General features: G+C 42.1%; 1 protein-coding gene across 4 annotated transcripts in view; it reads left to right on the forward strand.

The window, feature by feature from the left end:
• The first annotated feature begins 274 nt into the window (after positions 1 to 274).
• The window catches only part of REV1 (REV1 DNA directed polymerase), an 89,502-nt gene continuing 68,922 nt past the window's right edge, over positions 275 to 20,854 (forward strand). For 2 of the 4 annotated variants that reach the window (XM_008970912.4, XM_055107608.2), the window contains exon 1: positions 284 to 493. The gene's annotated coding sequence lies outside the window, so the exon portion shown is untranslated. Of the gene's footprint in view, positions 494 to 20,854 lie in introns of all 4 variants that reach the window. The other 2 variants (XM_003805400.4, XM_034953664.3) reach the window with 2 other exon arrangements.

Raw genomic sequence — 20,854 nt, forward strand, 5'->3', positions numbered from 1 at the left:
CCGCCCAGCTAGCGAGACGGTCACGTGCAGCCCAGGCGCTGCCCCTTGCGGGCGGCTGCAGAACAAGAGGGCGGGGCCGGGGAGGGGAGGAACACGGAGGCCGACGCCGGGCGCCTCGGTGCTACGCCCGAGGCTGGGGTCGCCCCGGGCCGGGGGGAGCAGAGCGCGTGCGCCGCGCGGCTGTGAGCGCGAGCGGGGCCGCGGAGGGGGCGTGGGCGGGGCCGGGGAGCGCGCGCGGAACGCTAGGGGGCGTGGCTGCGGCGCGCGCGCTAACCGGAGGGGGAGGGGCGGAGAGCCACCGCGGAGCGAGCGCGGGGTTGGTTGCCGCGAGCGTGGGGGAGCGTGGGCCGCGGCGCTGCTCGGCGGTGGGGCTGCCTTCCCCCGGCCCTCCTCCCTGGTCCCTGGCGAGGGCACTGGCGGCGGCGGGGCCGGGGTCCGCAAGGCCAGAGAAGGCGGCCGGGCCCGGGCATGGTGGTCTGGGGCAACGCGTAAGGTGAGCGACCCCCGGGCCGGCGGCGGGGTGGGGGAGGGGCGGGATCGGACACGCGTCGCCCGGAGGCGCCGCAGACCCGCCCGGCAGCGGCCAGAGCGCGGTCGGCCTGAGGTGGCGCGGGGGAGGGGTGCGTCGCCCCGGCCCGCGGCCGTCCTGTCGCGGCCTGGGCTGTCCGCGGCGCCTTCCCCTGGCGCTCGCAGCCGCCGGGTTATGTAATGTGTGACCTCCCCTCCCCTTCCCTTCCGTCACGGCGCGGCCGGTCCCGCGCCGCCGTCAGCCCCGTGGCCGCCCCGCGCCGACCCCTGGCGCAGCGGCCCTTCCCTCCGCGCCCGGCCGCATCTCGCCGGCCCGGTCAGACCGCGCCGCAAACTCCTTCCTCCTGCGCCGGCGCCTCGGCCGGCCATTCAGTTCCGCGCCATTCATTCACGCGCGCGTTCGGGCGTTCGTTCCACAAGCGTTTGTAGAATGTCGACCCGGCCGAGCCGCCGCTCCCACCCGCACTCCAGCCACAGCGTTTTTCCAAACCCCGCCTTCGACGTCCCCGGTGCATCCCAGAACCGGTCGGAATGTCCGAAGGCGGTTGTTGCTCCCTTGTTTTTCCTTGCTGCTTGTCCGTTCGCTAAATACGCTGGGCGCCGTTCCCCAACGGTCCTTCCGAGAGCCCCTTGCCCACTTCTGTACTGTTACAGTGACGCCGCTCTGGGCGCACCGAGCCGCGCTGTGTTTCGCTGCTCTTCCTACCTATTCCCAGTTTGTAAAGAAATAATCTCACATAATACTCCTTAATGTACTCCTCCGTAAGATAAATTGCAGATAATATACGTCTGCTAATTCTCTTTATCTCCACGTCTTCTCACGCCATGTACTAAGTAGAAATGGTTTCATTTAGGTGAAAATAATGCAGACTAGCACATAGCACAACAAGGGCTTGTAACTATTAAGGACTTTATGTAACAGTCCGTAATTCTGTGTATCTGTCTGGTCTTTCTGGACTTGGCACTTTAGTCTCCGAGAATAAGCCATTTCCTGTTTAGGCAGGGTAGGACCAACCATAACCTTGGTTCTTTCTATGGAGTTCTGTATGTAGCACATCAGCCTGTGGGAACCATCTGTCTGTCCACCAACCTTTCACACATATTCTTGGGTTTGCCCGTGCAGGCACCAGTGCTGCGTATTGTTCCCTGCCTTCCTGTACTGGACACTTAAGAGCTCACCTAAAGTTCCTCTTCCAGGAATCATTCTCCAGTATACAAGGCTCTCTTCCATTCAATTCTTAGGCTATTTGCGCTTTTTCCTGTGTTGCGTTTATCTTTTTAGCCCTGTCTTCTCTTACTGTGTAGGACCTTTGAGGGTAGAGTCTGTACCAAACTCCTATCTTTTGTTGTAGAACCTTAACCGCTATTTTACGGTAAACCGTACATATTTAATTTTTTTTTGTAAAGATGGGAATTGCTCTTTTAGAATAATTTCTATGAGGTCTCAAGTAGAACATAATTTTAAAAAAATAATGTGCTTGAATATATAAGATCACTACATTTCCAACTTCCGACTCGCAACTTCAAAACTCTGATTCTACATAAGAGCATTAAAGAAACGTTGTCCTCACCAGCAACAAACTGGTCATTATTCATAAGAAGTTGCAGTGACTACATATAATATATATTTGAAAGCACTTTCTTTGATAGCTGCTGTAGTGGAAAGACAGGAACTTCACAGTTACATGGAGGTTAGATTTCTGGCCCTACAAATTGTTAGCTGGTGACTGTGGACAAGTTAAGTTACTAGTATCTCTGATTTTTTCTCGTTTGTAGAATGAAGATACCATTTCCCACCTTGGGTAGCTGAGGATTAAATCAGTTCTTAAACGTGAGACATCTAGTGACACCATGGTACTCAGGAGGTGCTCAGTAAATACATATTCCCTTTGGTATACCTGTTTATTGCAGTTCACAATCTAGAATGAGCCAGGATGTGCTAGAGACAAAGCGTGAGAGGAAAGGTAATCAGAAGAGGTGACAGGTACCTCTCGTCTCCAAATAAATGAACAAGTCCTACACTAAAGAGCATTGTGGCTCTTTCTGCTTTTCAAGAATGTATGGGTGTGTATATGTGGCGTATTACTGATCATAGAGTATATTAAACAGAACATTTAAAAATGAAAAGGTTTTTTTTTTTTACTATAATAGCACCAACTGAAGCGTTAACATGGACATTAAAAAATAATCTTATTTTTTTCCAAAGGCAAGTCAGGAGACGAGACGGGAAAAGGGATATTAAAAAGGCTCTTTAGAGGCAATTAGGTTGCAGGCTCTTCTGTTAGCATCTACTTATAAACAGTACATGAATCCTAGTCTAAGTTCCATTATCTCTTGGTTGGAGTGTTGCCATAGTGCCTTCACTGGTTTATTTCTCTTGCTCCCTGACTGTTCCCTAGGGATTCACCTTGACAACCAGAGGGATCTTTTTAAAAATGTAAATCAGATTGTCACTTTCTTGCTTAGTGTCCTCCAAAAGCATCCTGTGAACCACTTACATTTGAATCTTAGTCGCTTAGCACATCCCATCAGGGCATAGCATGATTTGGCAGCTGCCAGCTGCTAACGTTACCTCTTACTAGGTGACTGACTTTCAGCAACCTACCCCAGTCCCATAGTCATTTTGCCGGTTCTTGAACAAAGTGTTTCTTCCTTAGGATGTTATACTTACTATTCTTTTACTGGACCACCCCTTCCTCTAAGTGGTCAAGGCTCTTCATGTCTTGTTTTGTGTTTCTGCTCAAATGTCATCGCCTCAGGCCTTTTCTAATTCTAAAATAGGAACCAGCCCCTTCCTTTATAATCTTTTATTCTTTATTCTCTTTTTCTCCATAGCATTTATTACTAGGTGAAGATACACTGTTTTTTTTCCCCACTTATTTATTTCCCCCCTTAGACTTGTTTGCTGCCAGCCCTCTTCTCAACAAGAGAGCAGAGGTCTTGTCTGACTTGTACACAGCTTTATCCCCAGTGCTTAGAACTGTGCCTGGTACATAGTAGGCTGTCAGTAAAGCTTGTTGAGTAAATGAATAGTATAGTTGATTTAAATATTGGCTCTGGAATCAGACAGCTGGGGTCAGAATTCTCTGGCTCCCACCATTTGCTGATTGAGACTGTGGGCAAGTTAATAACTTGGTGGTGCCTCAGTTCTGCTCATCTGTAGGATGACTGTAATAATACCTACCTCACAGGATTATGGTGAGTAATAATTGAGTTAATGTATGTAAAGTGCTTAGAACAGGGTAATTTTTTTTTTTTTTTTGGTGATAGAGTCTTGCTCTGTCGCCCACGCTGGAGTGCAGTGGCACCATCTCGGCTCACTGCAAGCTCCACCTCCTGGGTTCACGCCATTCTTCTGCCTCAGCCTCCCGAGTAGCTGGGACTGCAGGCACCTGCCACCACGCCCGGCTAATTTTTTGTATTTTTAGTAGAGACGGGGTTTCACCGTGTTATCCAGGATGGTCTCGGTCTCCTGACCTCGTGATCCGCCCGCCTCAGCCTCCCAAAGTGCTGGGATTACAGGCGTGAGCCACCGCTCCCAGCCCAGAACAGGGAAATTTTAAACCTTCTAGGAACTATTTGAAATTAGCTTGTTCACTTAGGATTTTGTATTTTGGCATGAGATAAAGGTGGGTTATTTGAATTTTTTTCTTTTTTAACATTTTTTGAGACAGGGTCTTGCTCTGTTGCCCAAGCTGGAATGCAGTGGTGTGATCACGGCTCACTGCAGCCTCAACCTCCTGGGCTCAAGCCAGCCTCCCGCCTCAGGCGCTCGAGTAGCCTGCACTACAGGCATGTGCCACCATGCCTGGCTAGTCTTTTAATGTTTTGTAAAGATGGGGTCCTACTGTTTTGCCCAGGCTGGTCTCAGACTCTTGGGCTACAGTCTCCTGCCTCATCCTCCTGCCTCATCCTCCCAAAATGGTGGGATTACAAGTGTGAGCCACTGTGTCTGGCTAAATTTTATATTTATTACTTTGGTGCTGAATTTTTGTTAGCTACCAAAATTGTATTTATGGAACGCCTTTAAAAAATACATTTTGTGGATGTCTAGAGCAAATTAAAAAATAAACTGTTGAGAATGGTGACTGGTGTTTGGTCTTAATGTGTAAGTCAGGTTTTTTATTCTTCAATCTGTAGAAGATGCTAAGAGTGATTATCTCAACAACCGCCCACCAGAGTGGCTTTTATAGAGTTCCCTTTGAAGTTCAGCTGGAGATCTGATTGTGGTGATGAAAGGACTTGCTAGAGGCTTCGTGTCTTCAGACAGGAAAGTCCTTGAAGATCCAGTTGAAATATGAGTCTTGTAGTATTTGGGAAGGAAATTTTTATCATCTTTAGTTGTGTTCAGTTTCTCCCTTCTTTCACTGGGTTTTTCCCCTCGGATTATATTTGGTTATTAATTGGAACTTAAAGTAACCCAGCTGTGCTTTGTATCCTTCTGTTCTTTTCATAATGATTTATTTTTCTTTAGCAGATACAGAAATAGGAGAAGAAAGAATTGATGGAGACAGTGACTTTGTAATAATAGATACTTTCAGCTAATACAACTTGAATTATTCTCATAAACTAAGATTCTGCCTGTGGTAATTGAACTTGCATAATACCAGTTATTTTAAATTCACTTGTCCTTAGTAAAATGCTTCTTTGTAGGATTGTTATTTCATTTCTCAGTCTGAACTTTAACAAGTAATAGGATCCTAAACCCTAGGCCTAAATTTTTTTTTTTAAAGTCAAAGGGCTGCTGCTTTGTGTAACATTTCTTCCAAAATTTAATAATTGTGAGTTATTATTTACTGTGTGCTAGGCTCTTTCCTAGGTGCAGTGTCTTAATTAATATCTACAGCTACCGTATAAGGTTGGCACCATTATAAAGAAACAGATTTAGAGAGGTGTTGTTACTTGGCTGGTTACACAAGAAAGGAGGCAAGATTTCAGGCCAGTTCCCGAGGTCATAACCGGTCTGCTGTGGGACACCTTAAAATGCCAAGGTTTTTGTTTGGAAGCTTGCCGTTAAATTTATCACATTATTTGTGAGTGTGTGTTGTTAACTACTGGCAGCTTCATCATTATTTATGGCTAATTTTTTGTTTTTTTTTTTAGATTTAACTACTACTACTATACTTAAATGCTTGTATTATAAGTGAAATGTTTTAATAGGATGATGACTTGCATCGTAATTAATGTTTTTCTCATTATATTTAAAAGTCATTAAAAATAAGTCAAAGAATCATGTGTCTTGGTGCTTCAGCTTTGTAAATAGCTTGAAAAGGTTTTGCATATAATACATTAGATTTAAGAAAACATAAATGTCTTAAGTTTGCTCAGGGCTAAATTGGAGGTAGCAAGTATATATTTAGTAAAAGTTACTAGTGATGTGTTTCCTGCTGACTATGGGGCAATTTTTTTTTTAAACTTCTATCTTAGGTTCTGGGGTACATATGAATGTTTGTTATATAGATAAACTAGTGTCATGGGGGTTTGTTGTACAGATTGTTTCATCACTCAGGTATTAAGCCTGATACACAATAGTTACTTTTTCTGCTCGTTTCCCTCCTCCCACCCTCCACGCTTAAGTAGACTCAGTGTCTATTGCTCCCTTCTTTGCGTTCATGAGTTCTCATCATTTGGCTGCCACTTGCAAGTGAGAACATGTGGTGTTTGGTGTTCTGTTCGTGTGTTAGTTTGCTAAGGATAATAGCCTACATAGGAGATCTTTACCTGGATCTCCTTCAATAAGGAGGAACACATAGGTGGGATGTTTTTACATAAATTTTAATGGTTTCTGACATTTCCTTGCAAGGCTTTTTAATTTGTAAGAATATCTAAATTATGAGTTATTGGCTTCTCAACACCTCAGAATGTCAGGGGTAGGAAGAATCTTACAGATTCCAGAGGCAATGCCATTATATCTTACTGGAGGAAAGTGAGACCCCAAGAGTCATTTGCCTGCTAAAGAGGAGAAATAAGATGAGAGCCTAGGTTTTCCCCCCAAGGCCATTTTTTCCCCCTGCTACACTAAACTGTTCCCTGCATTACTGAGGGAAAGACCAGCAACACTTAGTATCTCATATTCAAGAGGGTGGAAAATAAAACGATATGTTCTTGTAAAATTATGATTTAAAGTCTTGATTTTATCATTGGAACGTAATAGAAAAAAATTTTCTCCTCTATTATAATGCAGTTGAAAATGATACTTTCTCATATAGGCAGGAGACTGCCTTATCCACATAAGATGCTTTGAGAAACCTTTTAAAGACTAGTCGGGTCCCATGGCTTTGTGCTTGAATTAAAATATTAGGTAGTGATGGGCAAAAAAAGTTGGTTGTGATGTGAGTAGTTTGTATTCAGACTCATAGCCTATTAAGCAAAGTGTTGCTTACTGACCTCAGTCATTCCTGATCATACCCAAGGCTAAAATGAACTTTTTGGAGGTTTAGTTACAAAATAATGGCTGCATCTTACATTCTCTAAGCTCCATCATTTCTACGTTTGCTATTTCTAGGAATGGACTTAATGCATTTTTATCTTTTAGGCACTGGTCTGAGTTATGTAGTTGAAACTACTTAGATTTTTTGCTCTTTTAAATGGTTTTCATTAAGTTCTGTATTTTACTCATAATAAATTCAATTTCTTGATGACTCCTTAGCTTTTTATTTTAAGCCTTTTTTTTTTAAAGCATTTGACCTGGACAGTTCTGAACTTTACAAATGTTTTAACAATTTCTTCTTCAATATCTTAAAGAGCGTAACAAAAAAAAAAAATTTTTTTTTTTGGAACGGAGTTTTGCCCTTGTGGCCCAGGCTGGAGTGCTATGGCATGATCTTGGTTCACTGCAACCTCCTCCTCCCAGGTTCAAGCGATGGTCCTGCCTCAGCCTCCCGAGTGGTTGAGATTACAGGCACCTGCCTCCACGCCCAGCTGAGTTTTGTATTTTTAGTAGAGACGGGGTTTCACCATGTTGGCCAGGCTGGTCTCGAACTCCTGACCTCAGGCGATCCCGCCTGCCTCGGCCTCCCAAAGTGTAAATTTTTTAATACAGAATTTTTTCTCATGATAATCTTCTCTGTGTCATTCCAATTTTAGTGTATGTGCAGCCGAAGTAAACACAACGTTTTATATCTTAAAGAGTGCTTTTACCTAACTTTTTTCTCATTTAATTCTCTTAAGAGTCCTGGGAAGAGAAGTAAGGCAGCATATCCTATTTTATAGCTGTAGTGTAATTTGGGCACCTGCTACCCAGAGTTAGGTAAGGCATCGTAAGTTAAGGGTACAGTCTGCAAGACTCTCCTCACTTCTTATATTAGCTACAAACTCCAGGACCTGCAGGTTATCCACACTCTGACCAACTGGCTACAACTTTCGGAGTTCCCACTACACCTCACGTTTGATAATTTGGTAGAATGACTCGCAGACCTCAGGAAAGTGCTGTTCTTGGAATTACAGTTATGATACAAATCAGGACCAGCCAATTAAAGAGACACATAGAACAAGATCTGGGAGGGTCCCAAACATGAAGCTTCCATGTCCTCAGGACGTGTCATCCTTCCAGTACAGCAGTGAATGATTGCCAGCCAGGAAACCTCACTTACTCTACAGCATCTGGAGTTTTTATGGGACTTTTATTACATAGGTATGATTGAACTCAGTCCCCAGTCCCCTTCTCCCTGGAGGTCAAGTTGTTAGGCTGATGTCAGGTTGCTCAAAGCCCAACCCACTATTCACATGGTTGGCATTTCCAGCATGGCCAGGCCCCATCCTGAAACTAGGGGCCTACTGGGAGTCACCCTGTTAATAGAAACTCAGCTGTGGGCCAAGGAGGACCCATTATGGATTCATGGATAACAAAGACACTCCTATCAGTTGGGAGACTCCAAGAGTAGAGTTTTCCAGGAATCAGACAATGGCCAGTCAAATTTTTTTGTTTTTGTTTTTTTAGGGACAGGGTCTCACTGTGTCACAGTGGTGCTATCATAGCTCACTGTAGCCTCCAGCTTTCAGGCCAAAGTGATCCTCCTGCCTCAGCCTCCCCAGTAGCTAGGACTACAGGCACGCACCACCGCACCTGGCTAATTTAAATTTGTGTGTGTGTGTGTGTGTGTAGGGATCTCCCCATGTTGCCCAGGCTGGTTTCAGACTCCTGGCCTCAAGTGATCCTCCTGCCTTGGCTTCCCAGAGTGCTGGTATACAGGCATGTGCCACTGTGCCTGGGCCCCAAATTCTTTATTACACAATGCTGGCTAAAGAAGTGAGAACAGACACTTGCTCAGTTTATGACAGCTAAAACTAGTAGTAGTGATAGTAACCCAATTACCTCTGTTGTATTAAAAATTGGAACAGGTTGCATTTGAATATGTATAGAAGGATTGCCTTCTGTTGAGAATTACTACATAACTTTTTTTTATTGATACAATATAATTTAAAACTTGGGTTATTCACTTGAGTTAAATGTTTTAATTACATAAATTTTGTAGCTTGGGTTATAAACTGTATACTTGATACTTTAAAGCTTAATAATTGGCTGTAAAAAATCTGAATTTTGGTATTGGTCTTGAATTTGTACTTTTAGATGTACGTAATTATTCATTAGTTATTTGGAAGAAGAAATTATGAAGTGAGATATTTATGGGTAGGGTGGAGGCGTTGACAATCTATTTGTGTTAGGATTGTAAAATGTTTCAGTAACTTAATTGCTGATTTGAATTTTAGCACTTGAGTCAAAGTTACTAACACTTCAAGTTTACTGTGTTGGAGGTTAATATTCTTTTGCATATTATTTATGCCTAATCTTATTTCAGATTGTCACTTGAAGATTATATTGAATTATCTTGGAACTCACTGTTTCTCAGAGATTATAGTGTGCTAAATTGTTACATTGAATAAGACTTCTGGTGTCTTGAAGAATGTAGCATGTTGTAATGTTTTGTTTTTGTTTTTTTAAAAGTATATAATTTTAAATATATTCTTGGTGTAAGCAAGGGAAAATTCCAGAAGCAGTGACAACTTCTGCTTCCTTTATGTTTATTTGGAATTACATTTAATAGAAGCATTTGTGAGAAAAGGGATTTGTGAATGCTGGAACTGATAGCAGGTCCAGAAAAAAAGAGTTTGACTATATTTTTGAATTGCAGTTGCTCTGAGGGGTTTGTTTTTAGTTATGTGTCATTGTTTATGCCAGTTACCTTGTGAGTTCAGAGATCTAATGACTTGTATGGGTGGAATGCACAAGGTGAGGACTTCTGCTAAGATTTATATGTTATGGTGTAGGCTAGGCTCAGGAGCCAGAAACTCTCCCACCCAATTTACACTTGCTTAAAACTTACAAAGTAAGGTTTAAACTTCTTAGTATGATATATTCAAGGCCTTCTGTTATATTTCTCCACCTACCTTAGTTTGTCTACCTCTACATCTGGCCATGTTCCTACATACTGGTAAGTTCTCGAATGTTGTCCTAAACATCTTTTTGTATTTTTTATGAGGCAGAGTCTTGCTCTGTAGTCTAGGCCTGAGTGCAGTGACGTGATGATGGCTCACTACAGTCTTAACCTCCCAGGCTCAAGCAGTTCTCCCATCCCACTCTCCCAAGTAGCTGTGACCATGGGCGTGCACCACCATGACTGGCTAATTAAAAACAAATTTTTTGTGGAGACAAGGGTCTCACTTCATTGCCCAGGCTGATCTCGAATTCCTGGGCTTGAGCAGTCCTCCTGCCGTAACCCCGCAAAGTGCTGAGATACAGGTGTGAGCCACTGCACTCGGCCCTCTTATGTTTTTAATTATGAATTTTTCTTCTTCCTGAAATCTTTGCCTTCATGTCACCCCTTCCCACCTACCTTCTATCCTACCTTCTATCCTGTAAAATCCTACTGATTGTTCTTAGTTCAGATCTACCTCTCAGTGATGCTTTCTTGGGTGTCTTCTCGAACATGAGATTTATGGCTGTTTTCTCTGTGCATTTATTGCATTCCATTAGTGCCTATAATGCAGGATCTTGTATTATTATTATTATTTTTACTTTTTTGGTCTTGTTCTGTCTCCCAGGCCAAGTGCAGTGGTTCACTGCAGCCTTGACCTTCCAGGCTCAAGCGATCCTCCCACCTCAGCCTCCTGAGGTGTGTGCCACCATGCCTGGCTCTTTTTATTATTTTTATTTTTTTTGTAGAGATGAGGTCTTGCTGTGTTGCTCAGGCTGGTCTCACGCAAGAGATCTTCCCACCTTGGCCTCCAAAAATGCTGGGATTACAGATCTCATATTATAGTTATATGCAAATCTCTGATAACCTTGGATTGTGGTTTATTCTCATTTTACTCACCTTGAAAACTATAGATTATAGTAAATTCTAAGTGAATGGAGAAAAACCATTAGCTCAGACCTGGAATTTGGGGTAAGGGGAAGTAGGGGGCAGGACAGGCGAGATTTTGTCACCTGTAATCTTTTCGTTTTTTTTTTTTTTTTTGAGACAGAGTCTCGCTCTGTCACCCAGGCTGGAGTGCAGTGGCGTAATCTCGGCTGACTGCAGCCTCTGACTCCCTGGTTCAAGCAGTTCTTCTGCCTCAGCCCCCAAGTAGCTGGAACTACAGGGGAGTGCCACCACACCCGGCTAATTTTTTTATTTTTAGTAGAGACGGGATTTCACCATGTTGGCCAGTGTGGTCTCGATCTCCTGACCTCGTGATCCGCCCACCTCGGTCTCCTAAAGTGCTGGGATTAGAGGTATGAGCAACCGTGCCCAGCCTGTCGCCTGCAATCTAATTAAAACCTTCACCTGGTGAATCGCATTACTCCTGATGTGAAATTCATTCTACTTAGGACACGTTGTAGCATCATTCTCTCTACTGTATATAACCTTTGTCGTTACCACTGAACTGTCCTTTTCTCTATTATCACCACTATAGATACATTTTTAGGTACAGGCGAAACCAGTGGTTCTCAAAGTGTGTGCCGCAGTCCAGCTGGAAATGCAAATTTCCAGCCCTGCCCTAGACTCACTGAATCAGAAACGCTGGAGTTGGGGCCCAGCATCTTGTGTTTTAACAGGCCCTGTGCTAGTGATTCTGATGCATGCTCACGTGTGAGAATTACTGCTTTAGATACATTTCCCTCTTCTTTGATATTACTTCCTTTATTCTTCAGCTAAGTTCTGTTCCTGTTACTAGCTCTTCTGCTGTGGCCTTTGGAATCCCTGATTTATTGCAACCTTGAACTTTTCTACAAATAATCATTTGGCTTTCCTGTGAGATTATACCACTTCTCCTTAGTGAAGATCAGTGGCTTCTTCCTCCTTCCTCTAGACTCTTAATTTTTATCATGTCATCTCTAGAACATTCTTTCGTGTTCCTTCGTAGCTTGATCCTGCTTGTGGACATGCTGACTTTGAGATGTGTAGAACATCCTAGTGGAGATGCTTAATAAATGCAATTGGGCCATGTGGTTTGGAACACAGGAAAGCAGGAAAATTGAGGGGAAGGTGTTTGGAAAGTGGGTGATTTGGCTGCACTCTGGAAAACTAGAGAAGGCAGTTCTCTTTGGTACTTTCTATTTTTTATTTTTTTGAGACAGAGTCTCAGTGTCGGCCAGTGCAGTGGTGTGATCTCAGTTTCACTACAACCTCCGCCTCCCAGGTTTAAGTGATCCTCCTGCCTCAGCCTCCCGAGTAGCTGGGACTACCTACAGGTGTGCACCACCATGCTCGGCTAATTTTTGTATTTTTATAAAGATGGGATTTTGCCATTTTGGCCAGGCTGGTCTCGAACTCCTGACCTTAGGTGATCCACCTGCCTTGGCCTCCCAAAGTCTTGGGATTACAGGCATGAGCCACTGTGCCTAGCCTCCTAGGTAGTTTATTAAAACAGTGTCTCTACTTCTTTCCCTTTCTATGGAAATCTGTAATTGAAGGGAAGAAAAGCACTAGTCGTTGTTTCAGGAAGCCCCCTTCAGTTTGTATTAACTATTGATTTTGTTAAGTCAAGCATCTTTTTTTGGTAGTTATGAATAACAAGAAGAATAAGAGAAAACTGTTTGTTATATTGAATTGTTTGGAATAGACGCTTTCCTTTTAATCAGATCAGCCTCAAACTGGGACATACAAATGTTTGTTATACATTTTCAGGTTTAATATATCCAAATATTTTTTATACAGTACATCTTATTGTCTCTCTATTTTTAATTTATATAGATATTGAATCAAAATCATATTAAAATGCTCAGATGTACTTATGCATTAGGGTACAGGCTAAGCTGCTGTAACGGGGACTTCAGAATACAATGGGACAAACAATTTTTAAGTTTTTCTTTCTCCTGTAATAGTCCAGAGGTAGATAGGCAGTCCGTAGTAGGTAAGCACCTCAGTGTTTTAGGGGTTTCACATTTCTCTGTGTGCTTAGCCCTTCCATAGGGTATTGTCCTTATTCCCATGGTTGAAGCTGGGTTACCTCACAACTGCATCCCAGAAAAAGAAGTAAACAGCTTTCTTGAGGAATATGGCTCATATTTTTGTACACATCACTCTGCTCATACCTCCTTGGCCAGAACCTAGTCACATGGCCACCCCCGATTTTGAGAGGAGCATGGGAAATGTAGTCTCTGGTTGCCCACTCTGCCTCCTGCTAAGAGGGGCGGGAGAGGTGTTCCATTACTAAAAGTAAGAAAGAAGAATGAATACTGGAGGACAGTGCCGTTTTGCCATCGTGGAGTTGGGGGTCCCAAGACCACCCTCACTTATGAGATCAACTGCAAGTTTGGGGATCCACACCATCCTTAGGTTAAATAATTGGCTAGAACGGTTCAAAGAACTCCTGAAAGGGCTTTTACTTATGGTTGGATTTATTACAGTGAAAAGATACAGAATAAAATCAGCCAAGGGAAGAGGTGCATGGGGCACACAGAAGAGTCCACTTATGAAACTTCCAGTTATCCTCTGCCAGCGAAGTTATGGACAGTGCCAACTTCTGGCACTGATGTGTGACACTACTCATGGAGATTGCCAATCAGGGAAGCTCACCCAAGCCTTGGTGTCCAGCATTTGTACTGGGACTTGGTCACTTAGATATGATTGACTGTTGGCATGGTTGACCTTTAGTTTTCAGCCCTTCAGGAGGTTGATAATACATGGCTCAAAGCCCTTCACCTTAAATCACAGTGCAAAACTATCTGGAGTGGCTCAAAGCCCCCAGGTAAACAAAAGCACTTAACAGGGTGGACATTATTATTATTATTATTATTATTATTTTTGACAGATTCTTGCTCTGTCACCCAGCCTGGAGTGCAATGGCGCAATCTGGGCTCACTGCAACCTCCGCCTCCCGGGTTCAAGCAATTCTTCTGCCTCAGCTTCCTGAGTAGCTGGGATTACCGGCGTGTGCCACCATGCCCGGCTAATTTTTGTATTTTTAGTAGAGATGGGGTTTCACCATGTTGGCCAGGCTGGTCTCGAACTCCTAACCTTGTGATCTGCCCGCCTCAGCCTCCTAAAGTGTTGGGATTACAGGCGTGAGTCACTGCTCCCATAAGGTGGACGTTCTAAGGGCTTAGAGGTTACCTCCCAGTCTCATCTTGGACCATGTGAAGGGGGGGAAAAGAAAGGATTACCTCCCAGGAACCAAGGGCAAAGGCCAAACATCTGTTTGGGTTAGGATTCTTAATGCACAGCCACATCTGTGGATAGGTACATCTTGTTGTTTTTTGGCAAGCATAGAAAAAGTTACGTAAAGTTGCATAATATGTATGTGTTTGTTGAAAGCGTTTTTAAAACTAGATGTGTAGAGTCATACACATTTATTTGTTTATTTATTTTCATTTATTTATTTTTTTGAGACGAAGTCTCACTCTGTCACCCAGGCTGGAGTGCAGTGGCATGATCTCAGCTTGCTGCAACCTCCGCCTCTTAGGTTCAAGCAGTTCTCTGCCTCAGCCTCCGGAGTAGCTGGGATTATAGGCTCCCACCACCACGCCTGACTAATTTTTGTATTTTTTAGTAGAGATGGGGTTTCACCATGTTGACCAGGCTGGTCTTGAACTCCTGACCTTGTTATCCACCCACCTCGGCCTCCCAAAGTGCTGGGAGTACAGGCGTGAGCCACTGTGCCTGGCCTATTTATTTTTTTTTGAGACAGAGTGTTGCTTTGTCACCCAGGCTGTAGTACAGTGGCGCAATCTCGGCTCACTGCAATCTCTGCCTCCTGGGTTCAAGCGCAGAATCATGTACATTTAAAAAATTGCAAAAGACTCTAGAATTTGTCAGGTCTGTAAAAAGTAAAAGTAGATGTACCTCTTCAAAGACTTTCCTCCCCATCTGATTAGAAATAAATAGTAACTTCTCTTAGAAGCAAAATTTATTCAAAGACCTGTGCTCCTAAATATTTGCCCTGGCATGCTTATACTGGTCCAAGCAAGCATTAGGTCATATCTTGTTCTCTTCCTTATTTAAAAGTGTTTTTATCCTTCTCAGCATTCCACAAGTTACTTCCTCCTTCCTTTGTTCTCCTCCACCTTTGCCTCTTTTAAAAAGTTCTAAGTTGCTAGCCAATCGGAACAAATACAGAATGTGAGGTCCCGTTCCAGCCAATGGAAACCGGACACAGCAGTATGATGGACGCATCAGGTTATAAATGACCCTGTCTCCTTTGTTCGTTGTACTCTCGTGGCAAAACTGCTGGCGAGTGTACCTTTTCTGCAGGAAATAAAAATGGCCTTACTAAATAAATTAAATTTATGTTCAAGTGCTGTTTCTTTATGGCACCGGGGAACAAGCATTTCAAACAGGTCCAACTCTTTCCACATACGGAGGAACTAAAATATGACTGATTATGACTTGCTTAAGTTCAGAGAACCGGTTAGCAACAAAGTTGATGCTGTCTTTGAATCTCTACTTCTTTTTTTTTTTTTTTCTTTTTTGAAACGGAGTCTCACTCTGTTGCCCAGGCTGGAGTGTAGTGGCACAATCTCGGCTCATTGCAACCTCTGCCTACCGCGTTCAAGTGATTGTCGTGCCTCAGTCCCCCAAGTAGCTGGGATTACAGGTTCCTGCTACCATGCCCGGCTGATTTTTTTCTTTTCAATAGAGACAGGGTTTCACCATGTTGGTCAGGCTGGTCTCAAACTTCTGATCTCATGTGATTCGCCTGCCTCAGCCTCCCAAAGTGCTGGGATTACAGGCGTGAGCCATCGCGCCCGACTTCTGCTTATCAATATGGACTAGTTGGGGTCTAGATGGAGCTTAATTGTAGGACCTGTTTTCTTCCTTAGTTTTGTTACATATATGGCTCTATTATGATCCAGACTGTTGCTAGATTACCTGGTGAAGAAGCATCTGTTTTGTTGAATTGTGTTAGGTTACTTCAGTTCAATAGGAGTATTCTTAACTTTTTAGCAGTTCATATTGATACCATTATTATTTTTTCCATTGAAGATTTGGGAACATAATTTTGTAGAAGATGAGTATAATTTTGTACCACAAGCCAGCAGTGCAGCCTTATAGAACTTTTTAGCTTCTCTACCCTAGAAGTCAACTATTGTGTGCAAAATAAATAGTACTTGGCTGACTCACTCTATGGATGAGTTGTAAAGATAAATGGTAGATGTAAAGGGGTCTTGGAAAACTAAGGACACTTCAGAAGTGAAAGGTATTACTAGTAATGTGAAATGTAAATAAATTAAATTTGAATGTTAAAAATTAAAGGAACACTAAAAGGAAGGAAATATAAAGTGTCAGTTAATAGGTGAATTTTTTTAGGTGGTAGGAATTTGGGTAATTCTTTCCTTTTCTGTTTTCTGTATTTTCCAATTTTCTGCAATAAACACGAATTGCTTTTATAAATACAGCAAGAAAAACTATTTTTGAAAAGGAACACCTAGCAGGATTGCATACTGTACTTAGCATTACAAAGCAGTGTATAAACACAAGTCAGTGATGAAGGAATAATAGAGAATGTCCCAAGAAAAGATGGAAAGATCATACTTACTTCAAGAAAAGGCTTATGTACCAAAACCTGTAATTTTTTCTGTGGAGAGTGCTGTGTGCCACTTTGATAGATTGAAGTTCTTTGAAATCTGTGTTTATCAAGATAGTATCTCATCTGGTACAGAAATTGTTTTATTGCAGCAGAAAAAATTAGCAACAGGAAAATGTTTCAGTATGCTGAAGGTGTAAAAAAACCACATAAAGTGGCAAAAATGGGTTTTATTAGGTTAGGAATAAAGCCTGATCTAAATATCTTAGACTTGTATATTTTTAAAAGATATCTTAAATACATGAAAGACACGCAGCACTATGCTTAGAATGTGAACTGTTGGCTTGGTTTAGAGTCAGTCACTAAAAGCAAGTACAGGTTTCCAGAGCCAGTACTTGTACTTCTGGGAAATTGTGCCCTTCACCTAGGTGTCTGAATTTTTTTCTTTTTTCTTTTCTTTTCTTTTCTTTTCTTTTCTTTTTTTTTTTTTTTGAGACAGTCTCGCTCTGTCGCCCAGGCTGGAGTGCAGTGGCACGATCTTGGCTCACTGCAACCTCTGTCTCCTGGGTTCAAGTGACTCTCCTGCCTCAGCCTCCTGAGTAGCTGGGACTACAGGCATGCGCCACCACTCCCAGCTAATATTTTTTTTGGATTTTTGGAGACAGGGTTTCATCATATTGGTCAAGCTGGTCTCAAACTCCTGACCTCAAATGATCTGCCCACCTCAGCCTCCCAAAGTACTGGGATTACAGGCATGAGCCACCAGGCCCGGCCTTTTGTTTTGTTTTATATACCTTGGTGAGAGTCCCTTCAAGATCAAAACCTGACCAGTTTGTGGGATGTGCATGTCTGTAGTGCCCGTACAACTTCAGCAATTGTTTGAAAACTGTAGCCATAGACAATGATGGTCTGTAAGGTTGAATCAAAACAAAACCCACAGACAGCTGTATTTTTATATCTAAATGTTACATAAAAAGCTGTTTGTGCTGTTAAAACTTTTACCATTAAAGGACAGAATAAGAGCACATTGGAGCAGACTGTTACCAAACTTTTTTTAGGGCATGCGTGCTAGCACTTTATGTACTTAGTCACTCATAAAGGCAATACCTGGTTCTTGTAAATTCTACAAATGGCCTCCCACTACTGCCAATTCAAAGTAAAAAACAAACAAAACACCCAGGTACTGCTGTACAGATTTCTTGAAGTAGCCTTTTTCCCAGCTTTGCACCCCACCTGAAGATCCTGTCCACTGCAGCTTGCAGGTGCCTATGCAGTGTTTCCAGCTTCAGAACTACTTTTTTAAAAAACTCTTTTCTTCTTAATTGTGGTACGATACATATAAAAGTTTACCATTTTAACTGTTCAGTCACATTAAGTACATTCACATTGTTGTGCAACCATCACCGCTATCCATCTCCAGAACTCTTCACCTTGCCTGAGACTCTACCTGTTAAACAGTAACTCTACCCGCAACCACCATTCCGCTTTCTGTCTCTGAATTTAACTACTTTAAATACTTCATATAGGTAGAATCTTACAGTATTTGTCTTTTTGTGAATGGTTTATTTCACTTACCATAATGCCTTCAAGGTTCATGCAAGTTGTAGCACGCTTTGGAATTTCCTTCCTTTTAAGGCTGAATAGTATTTCGTTGTATGTATATACCACATTTTGTTTACTCATTCATCTGTGGATGGACACTTGGGTTGCTTCCACCTTTTGGCTATTGTGAATAATGCTTATTAATATGAATGTACAAATAAATATCTCTTTGTGTCTCAGGTTTCAGTTCCTTTGGATATATACTCACAAGTGGAATTACATGATAATTCTATTTCAGATTTTTTGAGTAACTGCCATACTGTTTCTCATATCAGCTGCACCATTTTATATTCCCACCAACAGGGCTCGGGGGCCCAATTTCTTCCCATCCTTATCAACACTTGTTTTTTGTTTTTTGTTTTTTTAATAGTAGCTATCCTGCTGGGTGTGAGGTGGTATCTCATTGTGGTTTCTATTTGCATTTCCATAGTGATTAATGATACTGAACTTTTTTTGTGTGCTTATTGGCCATTTGTCTATCTTCTTTAGAGAAGTGTCTGTTCAGATCCTTTTTTTATTTCTTAGTGGCGTTGTGTGTTTATTATTACAGTTTATGGTAGGAGTTCTTTATATTGGTAAGTGTATGAACCCCTTATCAGATATGATTTGCAGATATTTTCTCCCATTCTGTGGATTGCCTTTTAACCCTTTTTTGCCCTGTGATTCACAGAAGTTTTAAATTTTGATGTAGTCCAGTTTATCTGTTTTTTTCTTTTGTTACATTTTCCCCAAAAAGTCATTGCAAAATCCAGTGTTATGAAGCTTTTATGTTTTCTCCTAAGAGTTTGATAGTTTTAGCTCTTATATTTATGTCTTTTGTACACTTTGAGTTTTTTTTTTAACATGGTGTAAAGGTCCAACTTCTTTTGCATGTGATATCCAGTTTTCCTATCACCATTTGTTGAAAAGATTGTCCTTTCCTCATTGAATGGTCATGAAGAGGTTCTTTTAAACACAGATGACCCTGGGTTGGATCATACCTTAAGCCCTTTATTAACCAGTTCCTTAGTTGTCAATAAATGCCTTAGCAGAGAATTGACAGCTAAGTAAGATAAAGAGGCACTGAAAACAGAGAGGTGTTGAGTAGAGATATGGCAGGGCACCAAAGGCAAATTGTGTTTCAACCTTGCCTAGATAAGGGGTGGCCACAGGCTGCTTTCTTTGCATTTGTGTCATATTCATGAATTATGTTATGCTACTATAATGTGCACATTCATTCATTGCATATTCTTTGCATGTCAATTCGTAACTACATTCAGTAAATATTTCTTAGATAACTATTACATAAAGATAGGATAAACCTCTTTGGAATGCTTGTTCCCTGGTGCTGTAAAGAAGTAGCACTTGAACATAAATTTAATTTCCTCAGCAAGGCCATTTTTATACTTTCTGCAGAAAAGGTACACTCGCCAGCAGTTTTGCCATGAGAGTACACCGAACAAAGGAGACAGGGTCATTTATAACCTGATGCGTCCACCCTGCTGCTATGCCCGGTTTCCATTGGCTGGAACAGGACCTCACATTCTGTATTTGTTCTGATTGGCTAGCAACTTAGCCAGTCTTTTTTTAAAAGAGGCAAAGGCAGAGGAGAACAAAGGAAGGAGGAAGTAACTTGTGGAATGTAGAGAAAGGTAAAAACACCTTCAAATAAGGAAGAGGAACAGGCTATGACCTAAGGCTTGCTTGGACCAGTATAAGCTTGCCAGGGCAAATATTTAGGCTAAATTGTGGGAGCTAAGAACATAAAGTACATTGATTTCTTTATTACGGCTAGCAGATGTTTAAGAATGTTAGCACGGGTCTTTGAATAAATTTTGCTTCTAAGAGAAGTTACTATTTATTCCTAATTACACGGGGAGGAAAGTCTGAAGAGGAACCTCTACTTTGCTTTTTACAAATGTATACATTTATATATGACTGTATTAATAAAGACGGATTAAAAGCCACTCAAAATGAATTTCATTAGTTAATCAACAGACTTTAGAGTTACAGATATGTAACCATCAGATTAACACTGAACATTTGAACATTTTGTGGATATGTAGTGGAAGTTTTTCTAGTGTGTGATGAACTGTTTAGAACCTTGTAATGTTAGTAATTATTTTGTAAATAGATGAAATATCTTTTTTTTTTTTTTTTTTTGAGATGGAGTCTTGCTCTGTTGCCCTGGCTGGAGTACAGTGGCCCGATCTCGGCTCACTGCAAGCTCCACCTCCCGGGTTCACGCCATTCTCCTGCCTCAGCCTCCCGCGTAGCTGGGACTACAGGCGCCCGCCACCATGCCTGGCTAATTTTTTGTATTTTTAGTAGAGACGGGGTTTCACCGTTTTAGCCAGTATGGTCTCGATCTCCTGACCTCGTGATCTGCCCGCCTCGGCCCCCCAAAGTGCTAGGAAATATCATTTTTACATGAAAATGAATGTTCCTGGTGATAAACATAATTCTCGGGGTAGATAGTAAAATCTACCAATAACTATAGTAAAAAGAAAGCAGAATAAAGTTTAGAATGAACTGATAGTAGTGTGTTCCAGCAAAAGATAAAACATTAGGAAAAATGCATGCATAAGTAGTCTTGTTATATTTTTAAATAAGCATGTCCTTGATGAGACTCTTGATAGAGTTTTGAACATCCCTATTGAGAGAATGGAAAGAGGAAGTCTTGTGTAGGCATTCAGGATCCCTGGGCTCCTCATAGACAGAGCTGCTCTCCCATTTGCCTTAACCTTACCTCACCTGGCTAGTTGTTACTGCATGTTAGCACTGGGGACTGGACATG

This window comes from Pan paniscus, chromosome 12 (assembly GCF_029289425.2).
Source record: "Pan paniscus chromosome 12, NHGRI_mPanPan1-v2.0_pri, whole genome shotgun sequence".
NCBI classification, from domain to species: domain Eukaryota; kingdom Metazoa; phylum Chordata; class Mammalia; order Primates; family Hominidae; genus Pan; species Pan paniscus.